Source organism: Pan troglodytes, chromosome 12, assembly GCF_028858775.2.
Source record: "Pan troglodytes isolate AG18354 chromosome 12, NHGRI_mPanTro3-v2.0_pri, whole genome shotgun sequence".
NCBI lineage: Eukaryota > Metazoa > Chordata > Mammalia > Primates > Hominidae > Pan > Pan troglodytes.
Genome location: NC_072410.2, coordinates 109,245,959 through 109,261,592, shown reverse-complemented (window position 1 = coordinate 109,261,592; position 15,634 = coordinate 109,245,959).

The window sequence follows — 15,634 nt, the reverse complement described above, 5'->3', positions numbered from 1 at the left end:
ATATTGAATGCAACAGAGGGGGATAGGAAAATAAAATATAGGAAAATATATGATAATAACAGCAGACTTTTTATCCAAAACTAGGCATTGATGGGAGGCAGACAAAAGCTGGAGCATTTGTTGAAAGCAGACTTGCCTTACAGGTAATATTAAAGGGTTTTTTTTTTTCAGGTTAAGTCTACATGACACCAAATAAAAATTTCGATGTACAAAAAAAATACAGAAATGGTGAAAATGATATTAAATACACAAAATATTTTCCTTATACTTAATGTTGTACATGATAAAAGTGTACTGTGAGATTTATACCAAGTGGCAAAGGAAAAGATCAAATAATAAAGGATGAGAGTGAGCAAAATGGAAAATTATTATGCTAAGATTCTTATATGTTGCATGAGGTGGTATTATGCAAAAGCAACTTCCAATAAATTAATGTACGTTTTATAATCTGAGAACAGCTATTAAGAAATAAAACATAGAAATATGCCTACAAAATTAATGGTGAGAATAAATTGAAATAAAATAATTTCAATTTTTCCAAATATAGCAGAAAGAGGAAAAGCAGAGTAAAATAGAAAAGAAATAGCTAGAGTATATTAAAAAACTAAAAGTATCAATAATTACATTAAACATACATCTTCCAAATACTCTAGTTAAATGTAGATTTAACCAGATTGGATAAAATAGCAAGATCCACATATATGCTATATATAAGAAATCCACTCCAAATACAGGAAGAAAAGCTAGATTAATAATAAAATACTAAAATGTTACATCATGAAAACACAAATCGACAAATCCTGAGTGGCTACATGAATACAAGGCAAAGCAGACTTAAAAAATACTAGGGATGAAGAATAATTTGCATATGTTACAGAAGTCAATTCATCAATACATAACAATCTTTTTTTTTTTTTTTTTTTTTTTTTGAGACGGAGTCTCTCTGTCCCCCAGGCTGGAGTGCAGTGGTGCCATGTCGGCTCACTGCAAGCTCCGCCTCCCGGGTTCACGCCGTTCTCCTGCCTCAGCCTCCTGAGTAGCTGGGACTACAGGCGCCCACCACCACGCCCGGCTAATTTTTTGTGTGTTTTTAGTAGAGACGGAGTTTCACCCTGTTAGCCAGGCTGGTCTCTATCTCCTGACCTCGTGATCCGCCCACCTCAGCCTCCCAAAGTGCTGGGATTACAGGCGTGAGCCACTGTGCCCGGCCTTAAATAAGTAAGAACACATTCAAAAAAGAGCTTCAAAGTATATACTGATATAATGGAAGACAATATATTTATAATAGCATGAAAAACATGAAATACAGATAAATTTCACAAAACACATTAAGAACTACACAAAAATTCTTGAAAAAAATTGAAGGCCTAAATAAATATAGACATATATGATATCCATGAATCAGAACACTCAATGGTAAGATTTCAATATTCCCCAAACATCATACACACGCACACAACACACACACATACACACACACACCCCTACACATACAGAGAAAAATATTCTACGCAGTAAAAATTCCAAAAAGGTTTTGCTATAAATGGTCACACTGACTATAAAAGTGTTATTGAGGCCGGGCGCGGTGGCTCACGCCTGTAATCCCAGCACTTTGGGAGGCCGAGGCGGGCGGATCACGAGGTCAGGAGATCGAGACCATCCTGGCTAACACGGTGAAACCCCGTCTCTACTAAAAATACAAAAAATTAGCCGGGCGTGGTAGCGGGCGCCTGTAGTCCCAGCTACTCGGGAGGCTGAGGCAGGAGAATGGCGTGAACCCGGGAGGCGGAGCTTGCAGTGAGCCGAGATCGCGCCACTGCACTCCAGCCCGGGCGACAGAGCGAGACTCCGTCTCAAAAAAAAAAAAGTGTTATTGAATAATAAGGTACTTTAAAAAATTAAAAAGTTAAAAAAAAAAAAAACTAGAGGGCTGATACCAGCTGGCTTCAAGGCTTACTATAAAGCTAAAATTATCAAGGCAGTGTGATATTGGCATAGAGACAGACATTTATTTCAAAGAAGTGTCAAGAAATTGATGCACTTTATGTAGCCATTTTATATTTTACAATGATGCTAGGATACAAATGTTATTTAATAGAGAAAAAATTGTGTTTTCAACAAATGATACCAGAAATGTTGTAAATATACATGCATACATATGTGAACGTGAACCTTTCTTGTACCCTACACCAACATTTAGTGAAACTTTATTACAGGACTAAATACAAAAGTTAAAAGTATGAAATGCGTGATAGGAAACATCAAAGAAAATCTGTCTGACCTTCAATTATGCAAATGTTTTTTGTTGTTATAACTCAAAAAGGCAAATAATATAAAAGAATAAATGATCGATTTTACTTCTTTGAAGTAAAAAATGTTTTGCTTTTTCTAAAAGCTTTTAAGAAAATGAAAGGACAGGCTTCCAACTGGCAGAAAATATTTTATAAACATATATTCGGTAAAAGGACTTACATATTGAATGTATAATACTTTAATTCAATAATTAGGACAAAAATGATTCAACATGATAAAAGATTTGAGTATACACTTCACCAAAGAAGATGTTTGAGTGACAATAAGATAAGAAATGATGCTCAAATAGCTTAATTTTTCATATTTAAGGAAACATAATTAAAAATTCAATGAATACCTCTCCAAAGCAATTATGTTGGCAAAATATCAATGAATAAAAATAACAAGTGCTAGTGAGGCTAACTGAAACTGTTATACATTGCTAGTGTGAATACAGCATGTTATAGTCACTTTGGAAAGTGTTTGGCAGTTTGTCATAAATCTAAAAATACATGTGTCATACAACTCAGAAATTTCACTCCTATTGACTGACAATGAAAATATATGTCCACACAAGGACTTTCAGGTGAATTCTCAGCGTATTTTTTTTAATCATTAGCACCCCAAACTGAAAACAACACTATTGTCTTTCAGATGGTAAATGGACAAATTGCGACACATTTGTTCAATGGCCTACTATACAATAAAAACAAATACTGATATGTACAACAACATGGATGAATACTAAAATTACTATGTGAAGTGTGAGAAATAGACATAAAAGCCTTTATATTATCTAATTCCATTTATAGGATACTGGAAATGCAAAACTATAGTGGTAACTCTACACTTTTTTAACAGAGCAATAGTTTCTTCTGTGAAAAAGTTATATTTTGGTCAATATTAGCAAACACATCACAAAGAATATCTATTGTTAGAGATTTCTGACATGGTAAAAATTAAATGTAAGACTTCAACTGCATACTGTTTTTGATGGGGACCATTGATATCACTTTTGAGTCCAAGAAATCGAGTAGGTTATTTTTCCTCAAACCATTGCTTCATTAAATTGAAAATGTGTCCGTATTTGATTAACTTGTGAAATTCCTTTACTAATGGAAGCGCTCAATGAGATAAAACTAAAAAATTCTTGCAGCAAAATTTCAAAAGTGCATTATCATAGCATCATAAATATATGATTGATAGATATATGATTGGTTGGATAATTGGATAATAGTACAATTTCTTATAATGTTCAAAACTATACATTATTTTAAACTAGAAAAGGACATTCTGTAAGTATAACTTTTACTTGTAAAAGAAAAAGAAAAGCTGTGTTTTTTTCCATTTCAATTTAACTTAAAAGTTATATTGTGGGTCTATAAATAACGACTCTTACTCAGCCATTTTCAAAGCCTAACAGTAATTTTACTGGACGCACAGATCATTTATTTCAATTTTATGACAGATATTCAGGAATATTAATGCCAAAAATGCAAGACTAATTTAGAAATATATACATTTTTTATCTGGCATAATGTAACATGCTAGCTGCTGCCCTTCTAAGTTCTAACATGAGTATGTTTATACCTCAATCACACTGTATTTCTGTTGTTTTATTTTATTAATTCATATATTTATTTACTATTTTAACATTCTCTCTATAAATATTATACAAATTTATTAAATAAAGTACAGAAAATATGTTGTATCTAGACTTCTTCAAACCTGAGACAAAACAGGTAAACATATTGAGGATTTATTTTCAGTTACCAATGAAAATGTAAAAATAATCCAGAAAAGTCTTAAACTATGAAGAGCTTTAATAAGTCATCATGGTGTGATTGGAGAAAAATAAGCACTTCCTGCTTTTGTAAAACAGGTAACTCAATAATTCTAATTTTCAATTTGTTTCTTTAAAATTTTAACAATTATGCTTACCTCACCACTTTGGTGCAAGATGAAATAAAATAAGTTATGAAAAATACCTATCAAAATGCCTAAAATCTCTTTTATTCAAAGTTGTAGGAACTGATTTATACCCCCATGAGAAATTGAGCAGAGTGGACTTGGATTTTCTTGTAGTATTGTAAATCAATTTGTATTATATAAGCCCTCCTGCCTCTGTGGTCTGTTTTCATGGTTCTATTAATTAGATCTGAAAAACAGAGCATCACACTGCTGAATTCCAGACCCCAACTTTTATGACATAATTACATTCAGAAATATACTGTAGGTTAAAAATAACCTACACTATAAAGTCTAAAGTCTAAAAACTTTGTAAAACTATAAAACGTATTAGGAAAATTATCTCACAAACCTAGTTTCTGCTCAGCTGCAGATATTAACATCTTGACATACATTACATGGAGCACTAATGCTGTCCTCCAGATCCTTACCATGTGGACTGTGGAGTCTGTTCTATCTCTGCTCTTTTCATTATTGACTTCATTTCTGTGTTGGTGTAATTATTCTCATTTATTTGTTTCCTTAGTCCCAACAGCCTATTTTTCATTTCTACCTATTTCTTCATCATCTCTTTTGAACTCTTGCATGCCAGATTAAAGCTCTTGTATGAAAACGGTAATGATTTCCTCATTTAAAAATATTTGGTGATGTGTTTTGCTGTTATTTTCTTGTTTCATGACAATATATCTCTAGCGATTTGCATTATTTCATTGGTTTTACATTACTGTTTCCTTCTCCAGTATGTTACATTGAATCACACTCTTGATTTTGTGACTCCTAGGCTGGGTCCTATCAGTCCACAGAATATAACAGAAATCATGGAATGCAAATATTTTCTATATCATAACCCAGGTCACCTTTGCAAGGACTCTTCGTAGAGTCCAAAAGTGAGTAATCAAATTCGCTTTCTAGTATTAGCCAAGTACAAGTACTGGTTCTAAAAGGATGGCCTGGGTCTTAATCGGGTGCTAATCCCAAACATAGTTTGAAAATGAAGTTCAGGGAGAGTTCCAAGTTGTCAGAGGGGGCCCTCCAACAACCTTGGGATATGATTCTAACCCTTACTGTCCTGCCCGGCAGCAACTTCCCAAGGTGCTGCTCCTTACTTAGCAGAAACAGTCTTCAGTATCTGCAGCTGAGTACGTCAACCCTGAGATGAGTACACAAGCCAAGAAATTGGGCAGTGGGCCTGGATTGCTCTCTACTTCTCATTAGGCAATGCCCCTTGTTGGTTGAGATGGCCTTAGGGTTAGGCAAGCATAACTCAGTCTGGCTCTGTTGAGGCTCTGTCCACTCTAGCCCTCCCTCACTGGGGCATATATATGGCAGGACCTGAGTTGTAGGATATTGCATGTGCTATCGTAGTAATCCTGTATGAGACTGCAATCAGGCAGTTTGTCAAATCCAGATGCTGGTTATGGAGTATCCTGAGCTACAGCAACATGCGTACTGAGTGCTGGACATCCAAGCTTCTTATTGTCTTCCTTCCAAAGCGGTGATAGGGTATACAGTCTAGCTTGTATGTCCTACTGCCAGGCCTTGTAGGAGAGCTAAAGCCTTTCCAGAGCTAGTTAAAACAGCATGTGATAACAGAAGCTCTTGTCCTCTTTGGCTGTCATCACTTTGTAAGCCAGGATCTGTAAATTTTGTTATTGGGCTACTTGACATAAATGAGGTACTGTCTCAGTTTGGGTAGACAACATTAGAAAAATGAAATAACTATTAACTATGTGTGGAGTATATTAGAAATATTTGCTACATAAGTTTGAATGAAACAGCTATTTTAAAGCCTATATATTTGAAGCCTAAAGTAAATAATACTTAATAACATCTCTGAAAATCCAGATATGTACCCATATCAGGTTTTCTTTCCTTCTTTCTTCTCCCTTCCCTTCCCTTCCCTTCCCCCGTCCCTTCCCCTTGCTTCCCCTCCCGTCCCCTCCCCTCCCTTTCTTCTTTTTTTTGACAGACTCTCACTCTGTTACCCAGGCTGGAGTGCAGTGCTGTGATCTCAGCTCACTGCAACCTCCGCCTCCTAGGTTGAAGCGATTCTCCTGCCTCGGCCTTTCAAGAGCTGGGATTACAGGTGTGCCCCACCACGCTTGGCTAATTTTTGTACTTTCAGTAGAAATGTAGAGACAGGGTTTCACCATGTTGGCCAGGCTGGTCTCAAACTCCTGACCTCAGGTGGTCCACCTGTCTTGGCCTCCCAAAGTGCTGGGAGTACAGGTGTGAGCTACTGCACCCCGCCAGGCTCTTTATTTTTATAAGGGAAGACTGATATCATCTATTCACCCTCTTGAAGAGTCCAGTGAGTTAAGCAATGATAAAAATAGCAAACATAGCATTTAACAGATGGTGTTGTCTCCCTTGGGATAAACCCAGTATTAGGTTTAGAAACCTCAGCAGACATGACCGGAATCACATAGTTTTCTGTATATGCCTGTACATTTGCTAAGTAATTTTTAAAAAATCATTTTCATATTTATTTTGGACAATTTTTTTCTTGGTGTTATGGGCAAGTTGATTACAGACTCATTTAATTTTTATGACTGAAATGAATGATGAAAATTACCAGGTCCAATTTCATGCTCAAGACTGCAAAAGCTTATATTTTAATGAAAACACATAGATACCCTGCCTGTGTTGAAACTTTCCAGTGTCCACTTTTCATCTGCCCCCACACAGCAGTGTCCCTTCCATTTGGGGGCATTTCTAGTTAGTTAATAATTTTCCATTATCTCTCTAAAGTGCATTCATACAGACTTATATAGGAGAAAGAATTTCCTGATTAAAAAATTATCTGTCCCAGAAAATGCCCCAGAGGTTTATGTTAGCAATAGATCCACCTAACATTAATCGCTAAAGGCAAATTAGCATGTACTTTTTGAAAGAAATTGTAAGTTACCGCTGAGTAAATTTGTAACAATTATGTGATATTTTGGTGATAAAAGGCGTTAAATGAAAGAAATCTGGGCACAGTTTTCCAGGGTTATTACAACTAAGAATAAGTTTCCATTTATTAGGAAAAGCATGTAGTTTAAAATATACAGTTAGACATTGCTTAATGACAGGGATATATTCTGAGAAATGCATAGTTAGGTAATTTCATTGTGCAAACATTATAATGTACTTATACAAACCTAGAGGGTCTAGCCTACTACACACCTAGGCTATATGGTAGAACTTATTGCTCCTAGGCTACAAACCTCTAAAGCATGTTATTGTACTAAAGACTGTAGGTAATTGTAACGCAATGGCATTTGTATATCCAAACACATCTAAACACAGAAAAGGTACAGTAAAAATACACTATTATAATTTTATGGGATCACTGGCATATGTGATCTGTTGCTGATTAAAAAATCTATATGGTGCATGACTATAATCATTTATTCTGGGAGTATGTGAAATTTGTTAACATTATTCTAGTCTAAAGGATAACAATTAAAATTCAATTTATCAATTTATCTGACAATAACCCTTCTGACAAATAATCACTTGTCAGATTCTTAACAAAAGTAATTATTAAAAGTTTTCTCTAATATAACAAATGACTAAATATCTCCACCTAGTTGAATATTACACTCAAGCCAACATTTATTAAACAGTTATGTATGTCAATATTCAGTAATAAAATATTTACAGCCCAAGTGTTCATGGATGAAAATATTTAGAGAGAGAGATTAATATTCAAACAACTAATTACATTAGTATCCAAATACTCATACTATCCAAATAGTCATAAAATAATTGGTTTAGAGGGAAGTGTGAATTATTTTGAGGAGTTTAAACAATTACTTCAAAGGATAAAGGAGCTGAATATTAAAGGATAAATATAATTTTTTTATCAAATATGGGAATCTGGCTCAAACCCTCCTTTGAAATTGTCAAACGTATTTTGTAAAATAATAAATATTTAAAATCTTGCCAAAACAGGAGTAAACTGAAAATGCGTTTGCTTTACTAGAAAGAAGTACGTACTTATTTCTAGAACATTTAGGTATATTTTAAAGATAAGTAATAAATCATTCTGACTGTATTTCCTGTGGTTATTTTCGTCTAATTTGCCCAAGCATTTTTCTGAGGGTCCGGGTAATATCTTATAACTCAAAAAAATCAATAAATAACCAGAGCTAATTTCTGGACTAATTCCAGGAAGATGATGACTCAAAATCATCTTTCATCCCTTTCAACTCAACTCTAAATCAGCCAGCTGTCTTGAGGCAAGCAGTTCCTGAGTCTTGTGAGCAACTGATTAGGAAGGAGAAGTTCAGCTCTAGAGAAATCCAATAAAACAGAAGTGGTACAAGGCTCTTGTGGCCAGTGTCCAGTGTGACTACTAGAGGCCATTCTAAAAGGACCCAGTGTAAAGAAAAGAATGTAATATGTATATGTGTATCTATATCTATATCATCTATAACTATCATCTCCTAGAAAGAGCCTGGCCTACAGAATTGCAAAAACCACATCGGTCCTATGTGAGTTTGCCTGACCTGCCTCATCTCCAAGGAGCCAAAACTGTCTAACTCCTCCTACTCCTGAGGCTAGGAAAGCCAAGAGCATTGATACCTCCATGGGGATTTGCATCCTGCTTGTTGACAGAGGGCCAGCTATCTCTAGGTTGTACCACTTGCAGAAATGCCATGACTCAAGGTATTTCAACCAAAGACTTGGGCTCCGGTGAGCAAATAAAGAGAAGTGACACCATATAGGAGGATTCTTGCAGCCAAATATAATTAACTCAAGGATAAGGAAAAAATCACAAACTTTAAGATAGGGAAAACATTTTCTTACAAAGAAAAAAATTAGAGTAGTACAGTATGTATTTTTTCATTTACAACAATCAGAAGCTAAAAGTGGTAGAATGACATCAAAAGAAATTCACAGTGTTACAAAATGTCATCCCCAACAAAGCTATCAGTATCTAGGAAAAAAGAAGGATGTTGTGGATATTCAAGAGTTTATTATCCATTAATTTGAGTTCAAAGAAATATTCAAATACTTGAGCAAGGACTCTACAAAATATTTTTTAACCCTCTACAATGAGAAAAAAATTTTTTAAGAGTAAAATGATCAGTAATAAAAATGTAAAATATATAGCAGTACATTATAGCTAAATATATATATACACATATAAAATAAATGTACAATTGTCAACTATTATATAGTGTAATTGTCAATATAATTTAATGTAAATATATTTATATAGATGAGAGATTATAAGGGAAATTTTAACAATAGACTAAGTAAAAATCTATGTAGACACTGACAGAAAAATAGTAAGATAGAGAAAACAAGCATTTTAAAGGTATCATATAGGGTGAGTAATGGGAAATGATGGCATCAGAGCATATTTGTGTGTAAAACTACTTAGTATTACGTTAAACAAGAAAAATATGAGTTTTATTATTATCAGAATTATGTACCCTCCTCAGAGAGAATTTCCAAAAACATATTGACTAATTGGGCAACCTTATCAATTTCCACCCCATTAACTGATTTACTGTTATTTTCCATAGCACTTATTTCTTGACATTTTATCATATATTTATGTGCATCTTTGTTAGTGTTGGTTTTTGTATTAGAATAATTAGAATATAAACTGTATTGTGTTAAGGACTTTGTCTATTTCAGTCTTTGTCTTAGTCCCATGCCAGGCAGAAACGTGAACAATAAATAAATATTTATAAAGCAAATTTATGATTTCCAGGTTTAAAAAGTTAATGGTTAATGTAATGGAGAAGCATTCTACATTTACAAAGTTGTCAATGCGAAATATAGAATCAATAGAAATTTGACAAAACCAGAAAAAAAATCATCAAAATGCAAAAAAAATCAAGAATGTAAATTCAAATATAGAGTAAGTAAAGAAAAACAACAACAACAACAAAACCTCCTTAGAACAACAGCAACAACAACAAAAAGCTGGATAAACTGAAAATCGATGTTTTTTTTTAGGATACGTCATGCAACAGAGGGCAACCTGCCTCCTGGAAATGTGGAGTGTCTAGGGAGTCACAGCTGAGATCTTCCTTGGATTAAAGGCTGCGGGTGCCACAAACAGGTAGGAATATTCAAGTGGTAATCTTGAAGAATTACTGGAAGCTGAGGGTAGTCTAGGATGTGAGTGAAAACCTCCTGTGGGCCTCAGTCTCAGGGAGGGGCCGCTGTTTTCTGGGCTTTACCTCCAGGAACCTTATCTTGTTCTCACGGTGAAGAACCTATAGATTCCATTGTGGCTCTGGGGAATGGGAGGGGACAGAGGAAGGCACACTGTTAAGAGAAAAAAATATAAACCACAGACTCGAATATCATATTTGCAGAACATATATGTTATAAAGAACTCGCATCCAAAACATAGAAGGAGCACTTTAAACTCAACAGTAAGAAAGGAAACAACCTACATAAAAAATGAAAGAGATATCAGCAAACACAAACAAAGAAGACATACAAATAACAAATAATCACATGCACAGTCCTTAAACAAATGTAAATTAAAACAAGATACTACAATATACCTATTAAAATGGCAAAAAAACTCACAAACCTAGTTTCTGCTCAGCTGCAGATATTAATATCTTGACATTAATATCTATATACATTATATATAATACATTACAATATAATATATATTATATATTATATCATGTATATTATATACAATATAGTATATGATATATAGTATATATTATATTGTAATGTATTATATATAATGTATAATATATAAATATATAATATATACTACATACTATACTATAATATATATACTATATATTATATATGATACATATACTATATAATATGCTATATATTACACTATGTTATATAATATACTATATAATATACTATATATTATACTATATAATATACTATATAATATACTATATATTATACTATATACTATACTATATACTATACTATATAATATACTATATATTATACTATATACTATATAATATACTATCTATTATACTATATAATATACTATCTATTATACTATATAATATACTATCTATTATACTATATAATATACTATCTATTATACTATATAATATACTATATATTATATATGATACATATACTATATTATAATATATATCATATAAGATATATATGATATATATGATATCATATATGATATATATATCATATATATATAAAGCAACATATTTTATGATATATATATCATATATATATAAAAAATACCAAATGCTGGCCGAGATGCAGAGCAACAGTAACTTTCACAATTTCTGGTGTGATTGTAAAATAGTATAGCCGCTTTGGAATATCCTTTGGCAGTTTCTTACAAACTTAAAGATAGTTTTAACATATAATTTAGCAGTCACTCTTCTAAGTGCTCTAATAATTTTAAAATATCATGTCCACAGAAAAATATTGTATCCGTTTGTTTTTTGCAGTTTTATTCATAATAGTCAAAACTGGAAGGAACCAAGATGTCCTTCAGTAGGTGATTTGAGACATGGTGGGATATCCATATAAAAGAACACTCTTCAGAATAAAAATGAATGGGTTATCAAGCTATGAACCCAAAGGATTATAAATCATGCTACTATAAAGGCACATGCACACATATGTTTATTGCGGCACTATTCACGATAGCAAAGACTTGGAACCCACCCAAATGTCCATCAATGATAGACTGGATTAAGAAAATATGGCACATATACACCATGGAATACTATGCAGCCATAAAAAAGGATGAGTTCATGTCCTTTGCAGGGACATGGATGAAGCTGGAAACCATCATTATCAGAAAACTATTACAAGGACAGAAATCCAAACGCCGCATGTTCTCACTCATTGGTGGGAATTGAGCAATGAGAACACATGGACACAGGGTGGGGAATATCACACACCGGGGCCTGTCAGGGGGTGGAGGTCTGGGGGAGGGATAGCATTAGGAGAAACACCTAATGTAAATGACGAGTTGATGGGTGCAGCAAACCAACAGGGCACGTGTATACCTATGTAACAAATCTGCACGTTATGCACATGTACCTTAGAACTTAAAGTATAATAATTTAAAAAAAGAAAATATATGGATAAATCTTTAATACATATTGCTAAGTAAAAGAGGAAAGCCTGGAAATATTTTAAGCTATATGATTCCAAATATATGTATAACATTCTGGAAAGGTAAAACCATAGAGACAATAAATAGATTAGTGATTGCCAGGTGGCAGGCAAGAAAGTTGTGGTGGGAGGATTGAATAGATAAAGCACAAAGAATTTTTTTTTTAGGGCAGTAAACCATGCTGTGTGATACTGTAGTAGGTGATACATGATACTGCATTTTTCAAACCCCATAGAACTTCATAGCTCAGCAAATGAAACAATGTATGCAGATTTAAACAAAAATCATTTAGGAGATTGGAAGATTCCACAATGGAATGCAGAATGTGATGAAAGAATCTGTTTACCAAATGTATTAAATGGTGTTATTGGAAAAGGTGGGGGAAATGGTACCGACTTAAATAACTCTGGAAATGAGTGGTCTGCAAGACTATAAACAAAAGGTACTGCACGAATTCACTATATGTCATTTAACAAGTTTGTGTCCCAAAGAGGTATAGGTTTACAATTCTGAAATTAGTATATATGCTTAATTGAATTTAACAATTGTATTTGCGTCGCAGATCAAGAGACATAAGTTTCTTGCTGTTGGAGTGGGACATTACAGATAAAAATTGGAAGAGGAGAGAATGATCTATACGGTGATAGATTAGGATTGAGCATGATTATGAACTACTGTTTAGCTTAATATATGTATAGATGGTAGCATATAGAAATATTTATAGATATGTGCATTTATGTATTCATGTCTTGACAGAGGGCAGAGAGATCCCAGTCTACAGGGAGGGAAAAATAAATCTTAGCTATGTCAATTTTTTTACTTCATAAATCCATTATTGCCTAGAGCAAAACACTAGCTTTTTGTATGTTGTGTACCAGGAAGGGGTGATGCAATGAAAGAGTTTTTGGGGCAGGTGTTAAAGGCAGGGAGCCCTGGAGAGAGTTTGAAAGTAAAAGATCATCAAGCTAAAGGAAACTAAAGGAAAAGGGCCATGCTGGGCAGAATTCAGAAAATGAATGTTTGATGCATCCCAGCAGAGAGCTTCTCTAGGCTCTTCCTCTTCACAGTGGTTAGCACATGCTGTGCTCCACGGGGCCACAGAGCACTTGGCAGTCACTCTGCATTAAGTTTTCCTGCCAGGTAAGTCATATGAAGCAACAGGGAGCAATGAGGGTTAATCCTTCCCTGGCCTCTATGAGTAAGAAAATCATCAACATCCCCAATTCCAAGAAAAGAGGCTAGTATCAAACAAACAAGCACATAAACAAACAAAAATACTTCCTCATTAGCATGGCTATGCCTTTGCACAATTCTCTGATTACCTCTGCATCAGATTCTTTTTGAACACAATGGGAATATTAATACCTAACTGAAGCAGGGCACAGTGGTTCATGCCTATCTCAGGGGGAGGTTGCAGTGAACCGAGATCGTGTCATTGCACTCCAGCCTAGATGACAGAGTGTGACCCTGTCTCAAAGTAATCATTAGTAATAATAATACCCATCTGAAAGTTTCTCTTCATTTAAACTTTTTTAGCAATATAATAAGTAAACAAATTTAACCAGCAGTTGTTTAAGAGAAACGGAACTCTAAATGAGCAATAATTAACATGGTGACATACCCAGATTCTCTTGTAATCAAGTAAATACAAATTAAAAGCACAACAAAAAAATCTTTTAGGATTCATAATGTTGGTACTTTTATCATTTGACAATATCAAGAGTTAGGTAGGATGCAGGAAAACAGGAATTCTCATATACTGCCAGTAAGTGTATAAAATTATGGCAATAACTTTAGAAAACAATGTGGCAATTATGTTACAATTTTGGGATATGCCTAATCTGTGGCTCAGCAATACTAGTCCTTGATAATGCACCTAAGAAAAGCTCTCACAGGTACAAAGGAGTCATGCAACAGTCATTCTCTGATCTAACAAAGGCTGGAAACAGTCTGAATCTATGCTGTCTAGTTAAGTAGTTTCTGATCACTTGAGGTATATATTGTTGCGTGGAAACATAAAAAGTAATAGGTATGTAAAGGAATACATGGAAATAAAGTATTTAAATTTCTGGAGAGTGGTTATCTTCTAAGAAAGAGTGAAAGGAATAAGGACATTCAGTGTGTTTGTAAAACTTTTATACTTTAAGCTGGGAGGTGGGTAGAAGGAATCTTATGCTTTTCTCCACAAACTTTTTAATTTTTAATTTTTTAATGATTATGAATAAATAATGAACATATGGATAGGGTACATGTGATATTTTGACACAAACCTACAATGTGCAATGATCAAATCAGGATAATTGGGGTACAAATCACCTCAATTATTTGTCATTTCTTTGAGCTAGGAACATTCTAATTCTGCTCATTAAGTTATTTGAAATATACAATAAATTATTGCTAACTATAGTCAGCCTATTGTGCTACCAAATATTAGATCTTATTCCTTCTGTCTAATTGCATATTTCTGTACCCATTAACCATCCTTATTTTATACCCCCTCCCCACTACTCTTTTCAGCCTCTGGTAAACATTCTGCTCTCTATCATTATGGGTTCAATTCTTTTTTATCTCCCAAATATTACTTAGAACATGCAATATTTGTTTTCAGTGTCTGGTTTACTTCACTTATAATGACCTCCAGTTTCACCCATGTTGTTACAAATGACAGGATTTCATTCTTTTTTTTAATGGCTAAATAACATTCCATTGTGTATATGTACTATATTTTAAAATCCATTAATCTGTTGATGAACGCAAGTTGATTCCATGTCTTAGCTCTTTTGAATACTACTATATCCTGTAATTCCAGCACTTTGGGAGGCTGAGGTGGGCAGATCACGAGGTCAGGAGATCGAGACCATCCTGGCTAACACGGTGAAACCTCGTCTCTACTAAAAATACAAAAAATTAGCCGGGCGTGGTGGTGGGCATCTGTAGTCCCAGCTACTGGGGAGGCTGAGGTAGGAGAATGGTGTGAACCCAGGAGGTGGAGCTTGCAGTGAGCCGAGATCGCACCACTGCACTCCAGCCTCGGCGACAGAGCGAGACTCTGTCTCAAAAATAAATAAATAAAATGAATACTACTATAATAAACATGGGAGTGCAGATATCTCTTTGATATACTGATTTTCTTTCATTTGGATATGTATGCATCAGTGGGTTTGCTAAACCATGTGGAAGTCCTATTTTTAGTTTTTTGAGGAAACTCCATAATATTCTCTATAGTGGCTGTAGTAATTTACATTTCTGCCAGCAGTGTATAAGGGGCCCCTTTCT